The sequence below is a fragment of the Saccostrea cucullata genome, unplaced genomic scaffold (genome assembly GCF_032062105.1).
Source record: "Saccostrea cucullata isolate Sc308-1 unplaced genomic scaffold, CSIRO_AGI_Scuc_v1 ctg18970, whole genome shotgun sequence".
Taxonomy (NCBI): Eukaryota; Metazoa; Mollusca; class Bivalvia; order Ostreida; family Ostreidae; genus Saccostrea; species Saccostrea cuccullata.
In genome coordinates this window covers 5,001-16,946 of record NW_026920427.1, presented here as the reverse complement: position 1 = coordinate 16,946, position 11,946 = coordinate 5,001, and the positions used below count along the sequence as shown (strand labels likewise).

At 33.4% G+C, this 11,946-nt stretch overlaps 1 pseudogene; it reads right to left on the bottom strand.

Annotated features, from left to right (window-relative positions):
- Positions 1-359: 359 nt before the first annotated feature.
- LOC134248865 (uncharacterized) lies at positions 360-9,768 on the bottom strand (annotated as a pseudogene).
- Between the last annotated feature and the right edge of the window lie 2,178 nt (positions 9,769-11,946).

Here is an 11,946-nt window from a genome sequence, read left to right as displayed (position 1 = left end):
CTCATATTTGTAGTAATTATAGGGATTTTCGACAAAGTTTTCTTTAACCATTATTTACCAGGGTATACATTTGTAAGAAAGAAAGTTTTTCAATCATAGTATTTTCATTCAGCATCTTTTTACATGTTATAACAATTTGATGTAATATCTACAGCTTCATATCAGTCAAGCCATCTCTTTGTGAACCAATGATAGAGTCAAGTGAAATGCTCTTTCTTAAAGATTTTTTTCAATGAAAAAGCTGAACATACAGTAATAATTTTATTAATTTGATGAAGTTTTTAATATACACATAGTGTATAAAATTACAAAGAAATGAAAAAAAAAATAAATTAAACACCTGTACCCAAATTGATCTTGAAAAATGTTTTTAGTTTCTGTATATTAATTTTACAAAGATGCATTAATTGACAGCTGACACTCTTAACGTTCGTTCCTTTTCTTTTCTAAGCCGGTGAATGATGCTTAACTGATCCTCCGTTCTGCATGTCTGGCCCTCTATCCCGAAAGTCTTAGTAGCTGGAAGGACCCGATCAACCTTTTGAATCAGAATGTTTTATATTTTCGAGTCGTCTACAGGTGCGATCCAACTTCCCTTTGCAATCCTCAAGATCAGATAACATGGCGCGGATCTGGTTCACACATTTCGTTTTCTGACTTTGTGTTTTGCGTTTTGTTAAAATAGACGGACTCTGTGGCAAGGGTGGCGGGGGTGGTATGAGGCATCCCGAATCACTTTTTAATCGGGTACCATCGGCACTCGTCGCTGCACGCTCTAGTCTTAGTTGACTTGCTCTGTTTGCACCAGAAGATCGTCTGGAACTCACATCTGCGTGTTTCGATGACCTTTTTAGTGAATCAACACTCTCTGATCTCCTGTGGGAATTTTTCGTTGGATTTCTTTTGGACTCAAATCTTGGAGTCCACATTTCTTTTGGATTATCTAGATTTAGCTGAATATTAGTTTTGGTGAGTGCTGTCTTTGGTATTACTAGATTTAGGTATTGGTTGAAACGCAGGTCATTTTTACTTAGAGACTTCCCATGGTGAGCGGAAAACTGCAGTGGTAAAGAATCCCGCACGGGGGCCAAATTCAGGTTTTTGCCCCTGTCATTAACTGTCAAGGACCTGGAGAATTCTCTGTCAGTTTCGGACACATCTTTTTCACTGAAAAAAAAATTAAATTTGAGGTTTAAATTAAACTACATTTTTATTTATTGTGAGTGCAATAATTAATACGTTGACCTAAATTTTGTGACTTTTACTAAGATCTTCATAGTGTTATTGTTATCCTCTTTTAAAAATCATGGTCTAATTAAATTCATTTTTAATTACAAGATTAAAAGCCATTCATTGTAAGTAGGTTTATTAAGTACATAAAATACCCTGCGTCTTTCTCTATGTTTAATATTGCGAAGATGTCGAAGTTCTCGGCGATCGAGCTGAAAGAAACAAAAACAATATGTCAAACATGCTTTAGAGATTATAAAAAATATAGGTAGAGAGGGCACGAAAGGTTTGTTTTGATTCCTTACGCGACAAATATACAAATGTCTGCAAAATGTTTTGTTTTTTTTTAAATATAAGGTGTATACCTTTCTTTATTTTATATCGAGCGTTAACATTTGAATGATTTTTGTAGTAAAATACGTCACAAATATTACATTATTGCAATAAAAGGAAAGGAAAGTATTTGCTGACGCTTAGCTTTCAATCTAATATTCTGCTTATTACTTTATACCGCCATTCAGCAATTTCATTCAATCAAACAGGTTTTACTTTCGCCTTGCGTAACTTTTTTGGTTGAGATTTTGATTACATATAACAGAATTATAGTCAAAATTGCTGACCACAAGAGTTAATCGGCTTATAGATACATTTGAGTGCTAATTGAATTCATAAAAGTCATGCTCATGAGAAAAACACCTTTAAAAGTTTCTCCAATGGGCTGTTAATTTTCTTAAAGACCAGTCTACCGCCTGACCAAGCCCTTTCAAACTCGATCAAGGGAATGAAATTTGTTTTTCAAGTGACAGTAATCGTTTGGTTAAACCAAAGGCTAATCAGTTTGTAGATTGTGTTAAATATTGTTGTATAAATCCTTAAAATGAAATAAAGGGATTTTGGAGATTTGTAACTAAAGATAACACAACAGAATAAGAATCTTACTAGATTCTCTTATACAAAATATGTTGTTGTTACATATTATCTTGTATAAACAGTCTACATGCAATAAAAACGATGGCTTAAAACTTGTAGATAAATGCATATATTCTATGAAGACAAACTGAAAATCAAATTTGATGGATGTAAACCAATGCAATGAGGGTTCAGATAATTTTATTTTTAAATTCAATATTTTCTACCAGTTGATTTAAATGCAGTAATGTACGGAAATAATTAACATTATGTTAATAAAAATTCAGCCTTTTTTATAATAGTTTTTAATCAAATTCGATGGTAAGACATTATAATATTAAGAAATACCCACCAAGCCGTAGATCGGATTCTACTGAGGTAAGGATCAGGCAAAGGAAGCTTGTTTTGTCGGGTAACCTCCATGGCCTGTCTGAACTTCCCCACAGATGAACAAAGTTCTTTATATTGCTGAATATATTTGCTACTGTTCTCAAAGTGACTGAAAGGATAGCTAAAGTTTTTTGATGATTGGCCGAACGTTCTTCTATACGAACTCGGTACGAGGCACTGCTTCGGGTTAGCATTTCGGTTGTCTTTTTGCATTGTTTGAGCTTCACTTTTATGCCTACAAGTTGTTTTCCACGGACTTAAAGCATCGTTTTCATGAAAGAGCATATTTGAAAGGCAGTGACAATTTTCGGGTTCTGTAATTTCAATCCGTTTTGCAGCAAACCTCATAGGGACCGAACCAAACCTGCAAGATCCGGTTTCTACAGACAATCCGTCTATTTCACTCTTCATGTCATAATCGTGTGGTTTGTACCGCTCGAACTCACGATTTCCGTCCGATACTCCGCTGGATGATACTCCCGTGGAAGAGGATGCAGCCGATAATCTCGCACTTCTTTCACTTTGAATTTCAAATTCAGAAGCACACACCGTTGAATCGCTATCATATGCTTCATCCTGGCTAATTTCAAGTAAATGACTGTTATACAAGTCGATTTCAGTCTCTTCGTCCAGCATCAACAGTTCTTGACGCTTTTTACGATAAATAGAGGTTTTTGGTCTACGTTTGTGTTGGTAAGTACCATGTTTCCTTGAAATAGCACCAGCTGTAGAGGGTCTGAACATATTCCTATGCATGATGATGGACTGTAGTCTTTTCATCAATGAATAAGAGGCTTTCACAAAGTGTCACACATTGTAAACATTCATTACACACGAATTATTTCAAATTGATTTTATTTTAATGAGGCCCATTTCTGATATTTGCTATTGAATTCTTCTAGTATGATGCCATCACGGGTAATCTAAAAGGGAGATAAAAATTATTCAACGATAAATATTGCATTTAACACATTTTAGATGTTTATTATATGCATTTTTAAAAAGTGCCGTGTTTGATTAATAAAAATCAATAGTTTAAAAATGATCTTTTTTTCGGGGAATTCTCTTCTAGCATGTGAATTTGAAAGACCATTTAAACACAAAATATTAGGTAGATTGCTCAAAGAATTCTTATAAAACAATCAGTTGCATTGGTAAATGTTTTTCTTTCATATCAGTTTACGTTCTATTTTTTTCTAATCAGTCAATTTTTAGATAATAAAACATTATTGACATAAAATATAAACCAGATGAGCTATAAAAATATAGAAAAAAAATAAAGGCTATAGATAAAATTCCATTTTCTCCAGAAGCGCATTAATCGTTACAAATTAGATTATCAAATTCTTCTGCTAAACATTTTGAAAAAGATGAAAGCAATGAATAGTGAATTGAGACGTCCGAAGTGATATCAATCAAAGAGATAAAATTAAGCACATGCTCACCGAAGGTTTAAATTAAAATACCTGTACATCATATAATTGAATTCACAGGAAAAAACTTAAATCTGGCTTTTTAATGAAAAACTTACATGGATATCCCAATATCTGTTGATATATCAGAGAGCCTTTCCAACATATGAAATTAACAACAAACCTAATACGATTCCAAACAATGTCAGGTTTGTACATTAAAGACAGAGGAATTTAAACTGAAACCTAATCCCTCTCCACAATGGCTAGCAAAATTGCCGACTGAAAGCGATGGCTTTCATTATGACTTTAAATTTTCTTTGTGCAATCTTCGTTCACAGTGCATCGGTTTTCTAAAACAAAGACTTCATTTTTTGCTTCTGGTGGGTCAAACTATGACACGAGATATTTATCATTTCAAAGTAATCTTTACCATTGACATAATGTTTTGTAAGTGAACTTAAAATAGAAATTAGGAAAATTAAATACAAATGTTAGAAGATATAGGAAAGTAATAACTCGATACAATCCGTCGAGCACATTCATATAATACCCTTGATGAATAGATATTGTGCAAATATATACTATCCTGAATGGTTCGTGCGAATGCTAAATGCACTTGACACTAACTAAGTAAATATTGAGTCATTTTATGTATATTGACATAAACTAGAAAGAAATGTTTTTTCTATTTATGTAGTTTACTAATTTGTATATTTTAATATATTTCCATTTCTAATTTTTCTCTCTGTGATAACTCTTTGAAAGTTAGCGGAGTTAATTCTTGATAATTCTACCGGAATGTAAATTAGGCAGATCAATAGGTCAGGAGCTAAGAAGGCCTAATATGCATGCGAATCTCGTGCACATCTGTCTCCGAGTCTAACGCTAAGGAGGCCAAATATGCATGAAAATCTCGTGTGGCTGCCGTTGTGTTTGACGTCAGAGGGCGAGGACTATTGAAATTGGGATGGGATTCCTCGTGTTATTTAGATCTTTGTCTGCATTTTTAAAGTCTAAATCTACAATTTTATTTTCACAATGAAATGGAAATATAAGGAATCACTGTCTAATTCGTATAGTATGCCAGGGACATCAACAACAGTGGGAAACATGGGATACTTTATGCATAACGGGCTTCGCCCGTTATGCAAATTATCCCATGTTTCCCACTGTTGTTGATGCCCTGGCATACTATACGAACTAGACAGTGATTCCTTAAATTTTTACTTCCAATACAACATACGCATATCCTTGATAATCACAAATTACTGTCTGTTTCCTATCTCAACATTGCCATTTTTCTCAATATAATATACTTTCCATTGTCATCAACAAAATATATTTCCATTTTTAATTTTTTTTCTCTGTGATAACTCTTTGAAAGTTGTCGGAGTTTATATCTTGATAATTCTGCCGGAATATAAATTAGGCAGGTCGATAGGTCAGGAACTGAGGAGGCCTAATATGCATGCAAATCTCGTGCGCATCTGTCTCTGTGTCTGACGCAAAGGAGGCCAAATATGCATGTAAATCTCGTGCGGCTGCCTATGTGTTTGACGTTAGTGGGCGAGGACTATTGGAATTGGCATGGGAGTCCTCGTGTAATTTTAGTCTATGTCTACATTTTTAAAGTCTAAATCTACAATTCTATTTCACAATGAAATGGAAATTTGAGGAATCACTTTCTAGTTAGTATAGTATGCCAGGGACATCAACGATAGTGGGAAACATGGGATAGTTTATGCATAAAGGGCTTCGCCCGTTATGCAAATTATCCCATGTTTCCCACTATCGTTGATGCCCTGGCATACTATACTAACTAGACAGTGATTCCTTAAATACCCCCGGTAATTTAAAAGTTCTGTTATATCAGTTTTTTTCCTAATTCAGAAAGTCCATACCAGCTGCCTGAGACATGGACGTACAGATACTAGTATACCAACCTTCTAGGTTTTGTGAACCGTTATATTTTATATTACTTACCTACACATACGTCATATTTACCTCTAAAAGTACGATTTTTATTTACTTCTGTCATGTTGTAAATTTTGAATTAACAGGCTGGCAGTAGCATGACGCACCCCTCGGTTTCCATGCATATAAAACACTACAACCAAATCACAGGCCTGTGAACCAAATTATACGATCCACAAAAATTATGTAAAACAACTGCAACTAGTGATAATTGTAACGGGGACCGTTACAGATGTTCCCCAAACGCTCCCCATCTCCCTTTTGGTGCCATTTTCCCTGTAAGCTTCATTAAATAAGACAAACTTTATGCATTTGAGACTTTAACATGTTTAACAACGTTTACCCAGAAGGGTACCAAGTTCATTCAAAATTTAGCATTGCACGCGTGCGCATGTGAATGCATGTGCGTAATGACCATATCATCTTGTCTACACGATCTATATACTTTAATATACTAAATATTAAAGTATTTAATCTAAAAATATTAAAACATACGCTCATTCAAGTGTACTTTTGATTTTACTCATTTCACGTGCACGCAAGTGCATACATGAGCATGGTGGCATACCTTCTTGTAGAAGTTCATTACATCTATCTATGTTCTAAATCCCACTCCGTTTGGTTGAAAACCAAGGGAGTTATAGCTGATTAAAATTTCAGCCAATCAGATTGCAGCGTACGTTCACGCACGTGTATGGATGTGCATGGTGACCATACCTTCTTGTAGAAGTCCATTATATCTATCTATGTTACAAATCTCATCCTGTTTGGTTGAAAACTAAGGGAGTTATAGCTATTTAAAGTTTCAGCCAATCAGATTGCAGCGCACGAACACGCACGTGTATGGACGTGCATGGTGACCATACCTTCTTGTAGAAGTGTATTATATCTATCTATGTTCCAAATCCCATCCTGTTTGATTGAAAACCAAGGGAGTTATAGCTATTTAAAGTTTCAGCCAATCAGATTGCAGCGCACGTGCATGCACGTGTTTTCAAGAAAATTGTTATATATCATGTCGTAGGATATCCTAATGCATGGCTATGTACAAAATTTCAAAGGATTTCATCATAAAACAAGAAATATATGGAGACTTTAGTTTCAGCCAATCAGAGCGAAGCGCACGTGCATGCGCGTGAGATCTTGCTATTTTGACCATGTCATATTGTCTATGCTACTACTATATCCTTATATTATGAGTCTCAAAGCATTTCATTAAAAAGGTAAAAATTTACGCCTATATCAATTAAATCGGTCATTTCACGTGTTGCTCGTGCGTGCTCTTGCAAGCACGTGCACACAAAATTGCATGTTGACAATGATATCTTATCTACATTTATAATATATCTATATATTCTAAATATCAAAGCATTACATCGAAAAATGTAAAAGTTACGGCAATTTCAAGCATATTGGTCATTTCACGTGTTGCACGTGCGCGCTCTTGCAAGCACGTGCGCGCAAAATGACCTTCGTTCCGCAAATCTACATAACATGCCTACTTACCCTAAAAAGGTTTCCCCTTAATCGGATGTGTACTTTACAAGATCATTCGCGGACAAAATTTTCCCGAGAAGAAAAATAATAATAATAATAATAACTAGTGCTAATTGTAACGGGGACCGTTACAGATGTTCCCCAAACGCTCCCCAACTCCCTTTTATAGTCATATCCCCTGTAAGCGTATATAAATAAGACACATTTTATGCATTTGAGACTTTAACAACGTTTACCCAAAAGTGAACCAAGTTCATTTAAATTTTATCATTGCATACTTGCGCAATGACCATATCATATTGTTTACATAATCTAAATATTTTAATATGCTAAATATTAAAGTATTTAATCCAAAAGTTAAAAGAAACGCTCCTTCAAGTGTATTTTTGATTTTACCCATTTCACGTGCACGCACGGGCATACATGAGCATGGTGACCATACCTTCCTAAAGTCCATTACATCTACTATGTTCTAAATCCCACCCTGTTTGGTTGAAAACCAAGGGAGTGATAGCTGTTTAAAGTTTCGGCCAATCAGATTGCAGCGCATGTACTTGCACGTGTATGCATGTGCATGGTGACCAAACCTTCTTGTAGAAGACCATTATATATATTTATGTTCCGAATCCCAACCTGTTTGGTTGACAACCAAGGGAGTTATAGCTGTTTATAGTTTCAGCCAATCAGATTGCAGCAGTCGTACACGCACGTGCATGCATGTGCATGGTGACCACACCTTCTTGTAGAAGTCCATTATATATATCTATGTTCCAAATCCCATCCTGTTTGGTTGAAAACCAAGAGAGTTATAGCTATTTAAAATTTCAGCCAATCAGATTGCAGCGCACGTGCATGCACGTGTTTTCATGATAATTGCTATATATAATGTTGTAGGATATCCTAATGCATGGCTATGTTCAAAATTTCAAAGGATTTCGTCAAAAAACAAGAAAGATATTGATACTTTAGTTTCAGCCAATCGGAGCGTAGCACACGTGCATGCGCGTGAGATCTTGCCATATTGACCACGACATTTTGTTTATACTACTAATATATCCTTACATTATGAGTTTCAAAACATTTCATCAAAAAAATAGAAAAGTTACGGTAGTATACATTATATTTGTCATTTCACGTGTTTCACGTGCGCGCTCTTGCAAGCACGTGCGCGCAAAATGACCTTCGTTCGGCAACTCTACATAACATGCCTACTGACCCTAAAAAGGTTTCACCTAAGTCAGATGTATAGTTTACAAGATCACTCGTGGACAAAATTTTCCCAGGAAGAAGAAAAATAATAATAATAATAATAATAAGAAACAGAGTAAAAACAATATGTTCCCCAACTTCGTTTGGGGAACATAATTATCCTTCTTTAAAATCTAAACATTTAGTCTAGAGGATTTTTCATTTTCGATTTTCGTCTTAAAAATCATTTCTGTCTGCAGTAAACTTACTAGGTACCTTTTTTCTTTTTCCCACTAGTTCTCTCATAGTGTTTACATTTAGCTAAATGTGCAATTTAAATAACCTAATTCTTATCCCCCCCATTATTTACTTTCTCGGAGACAATTAATAATTTATATTGATTAACTACTGTGCTCATCGTTAGTGGGATTTATTGATTTTACTGGGTTAAATTATTTTCACAATGATTGACATAGACAAACATCAGTTAAAAACTATTTTTAATCATGTATTTTTTTAAGGGCATAGAAAACTATATTGTACCCGAGAATTTGTTTATTCAAGCTTTATACATTACTAGTACGTCACACAGAAAAACTGAATATTGATCAGACACTAAAAAATATAACAAGTTCCATCAGTGTAAGACTTCAAAAAATACAACTGCTAATACACAATTTGAAAAAAAAGCAGAAACGTCAGTTATCAAGTTTATTAAAAAATTCAATGAACAGCAAAATGTCTATTTTTTATAAGGTTGTAATTCGAATTGGAAGAAATATAGAAGAAAAAAATATATAGATTCTAATATATATATATATATATATATATATATATATATATATATATATATATATTCTAATATATATATATATATATATATATATATATATATATATATATATATATTACAGAATCAGCTGAAGCAAATGATGAATAAAATCAAAAATTGATTATTAAAACTACTGGCATCGATGTCTATCTATACTTTAATAGATTTTTGTCAATTACATTAAAGGTTCAAATTTTACTCTTAAAATTTATTTTGAAGAATACATGAGACGTACCAAAGTCCTCTCTTCTTTAACAACCGAACTCAGAAAGGACTAAAACGAGCCGTCTACTCCAAAATACATGCTCAAGCGTTGCTAGAATACACTGTACTAAAACTGTAAGAAACTAACGCATGATAATGAAATATTTCTTTCTCCAAAACAGACCATTTGCTCGCAATATCTACAAATGAAACCCATTTTAGAGATATGAACTCCTAGTCTTTAAAGGAAAGAAAAGTTCTCTTAGTTGGAAAAGGGTTTCAAAACTTTTTAAGGGGAGTTGACAAACAAACGACGGTCGAGATAATTGAACTCAAAACATCCACTTCACATGAAGTAGCGCTTCTCAGCTGAACTATTTGACAACTGTCAACAGAAGTATTGAAGGGAATGTTTGCAGATATCTAATGCAAATGTTTTTTTAACTTTGTAGAAAACCGCCACAAAAAGGATAGAAAGCATTCTGAGATAGCAATAATTCCTCACAATTTGTAATTACTATACTATTAGATAATATAATGCAAGGAATTCATTAGATAAACTTTAAAATAATGTACGTTTGACCTCTCCCGACGAAAGATTTGGGTCGGTGGGTAGGTGGGAAAAATTGTTTTCCTAAAATATTCAAAATCTTTTTCCGGAATGAAAAAAAAATGTTTCCTGGAGATTATAAAAATTGAATGAAGGCATTTTTAGCCAGTTGTTTGGGAGAGTGCAACCAAACAATTTTTAACGATGGCTTTGAGTATTTTTTTTTTATTATCATGCTATGTTGAAAATCGTCTGGTCAAAATTTATATTTTTGAGCAAATTTTATCATTTTTTAAAGAATTTTTTTCGATGTGTTGCGATTGCTTTATTTTTCAGATGTTATTACGTCCTTATTTCTTTAATGTTAATTATGAGGGAAAAATCATAATGCATTATCCATTAAATCTAAATAGCTATACATTTAAAATAGTTAAATTTGGAAAGAGAAAAAAAATATATTGTGAAATTTGAAATTATCTAAGCTTACATAACTCCTTTTCTATGGTGGTAAAGTAAAAAATAATTGTTGAAATAATTTTAAAGACCAAGAAAAATAACTTTCTACAGCAAAAGGAAAAATATAACAAGTGTCACTTTCACTTGTTTCTTCCAAAAACTAATAAGATTTTCAAAGCAATGCTTAAAATATTTATATAAACTTCTGAACTACATGTAATAGAAATGAAGCCTTTCTTTTTTCTTTTACATTCTTATGTTGTTCAGAGAGAGAGAGAGAGAGAGAGAGAGAGAGAGAGAGAGAGAGAGAGAGAGAGAGAGAGAGAGAATTTTATGAAATTGAAGATCATTAAAATAATCAGAGCTCTACAGAAATGGATATTGATTTATTTACTTACTTGGTTAGCATGACAGTGAATATATATATACACGTCTGTTTAATCCTTCTTCAAACGCCTTGTCGAGCCACAGCGCTTTGACAAATCTTCCTTCACCCAAGGGTTAAAAAGTATACATGGATATATAAATGTTCAGTCACATAGTTATTGAAAAAGGGGTTAATCCACTTTCAATCCTAAATGAATCAATTAAATTAAAATTTGACATCAGAAGACCGCCGTAAAGTTTCAAAATTTACAATTGAATGACATTTAAAGCCCCATGTTCTATAAACTGTATACCAAAATCAGACGGTGAGGTTACTATTCATGCTCCGATCTTTCAATAAAAGATTACTAGATATATCTACAAATAAACAGGCTATTTAATTGTAACAAGAAGGTATAGTGTACATGTATTTTAGTGTACTTTTAACATTTGATACAATCACAGTGTAGATACTGTATAAAAACTGTATACAAACAGAGTATTATAGGTTTTGTTTCCTCTTAAAATATTAATTAGAATAAAAATCAGGATCTTTACAAATTAATGCAAAATTGTTATAATTAAATCAGTTGAATATAGATTTTTGTCGAGACTTATCCGTGACTTTTTAAAGTTATAAAAAAAAATATAGGGTCTCCCATGATTTGTAGTTATGATTTTTATCCAACGAGTTTTGTGGGGTTTTTTTTATCCCCAAGCCTTGGCGAGGGAGTAAAAACACACAATGAGTTGGATTATTTCTTGTCAAGATTGAATCCATCCGATGTATTATTAACAGTAACTGCAGAGTTTCTTTGGATCGTTATGTACAAAATTTTGGCGCTTGAGTGTACATGACGTGTCTAAGACAGAGTTACCTTTTATGTCCCTCACGAAGAATTTTCCAGAAAAAAACCTTATTTAACTTTAACAAA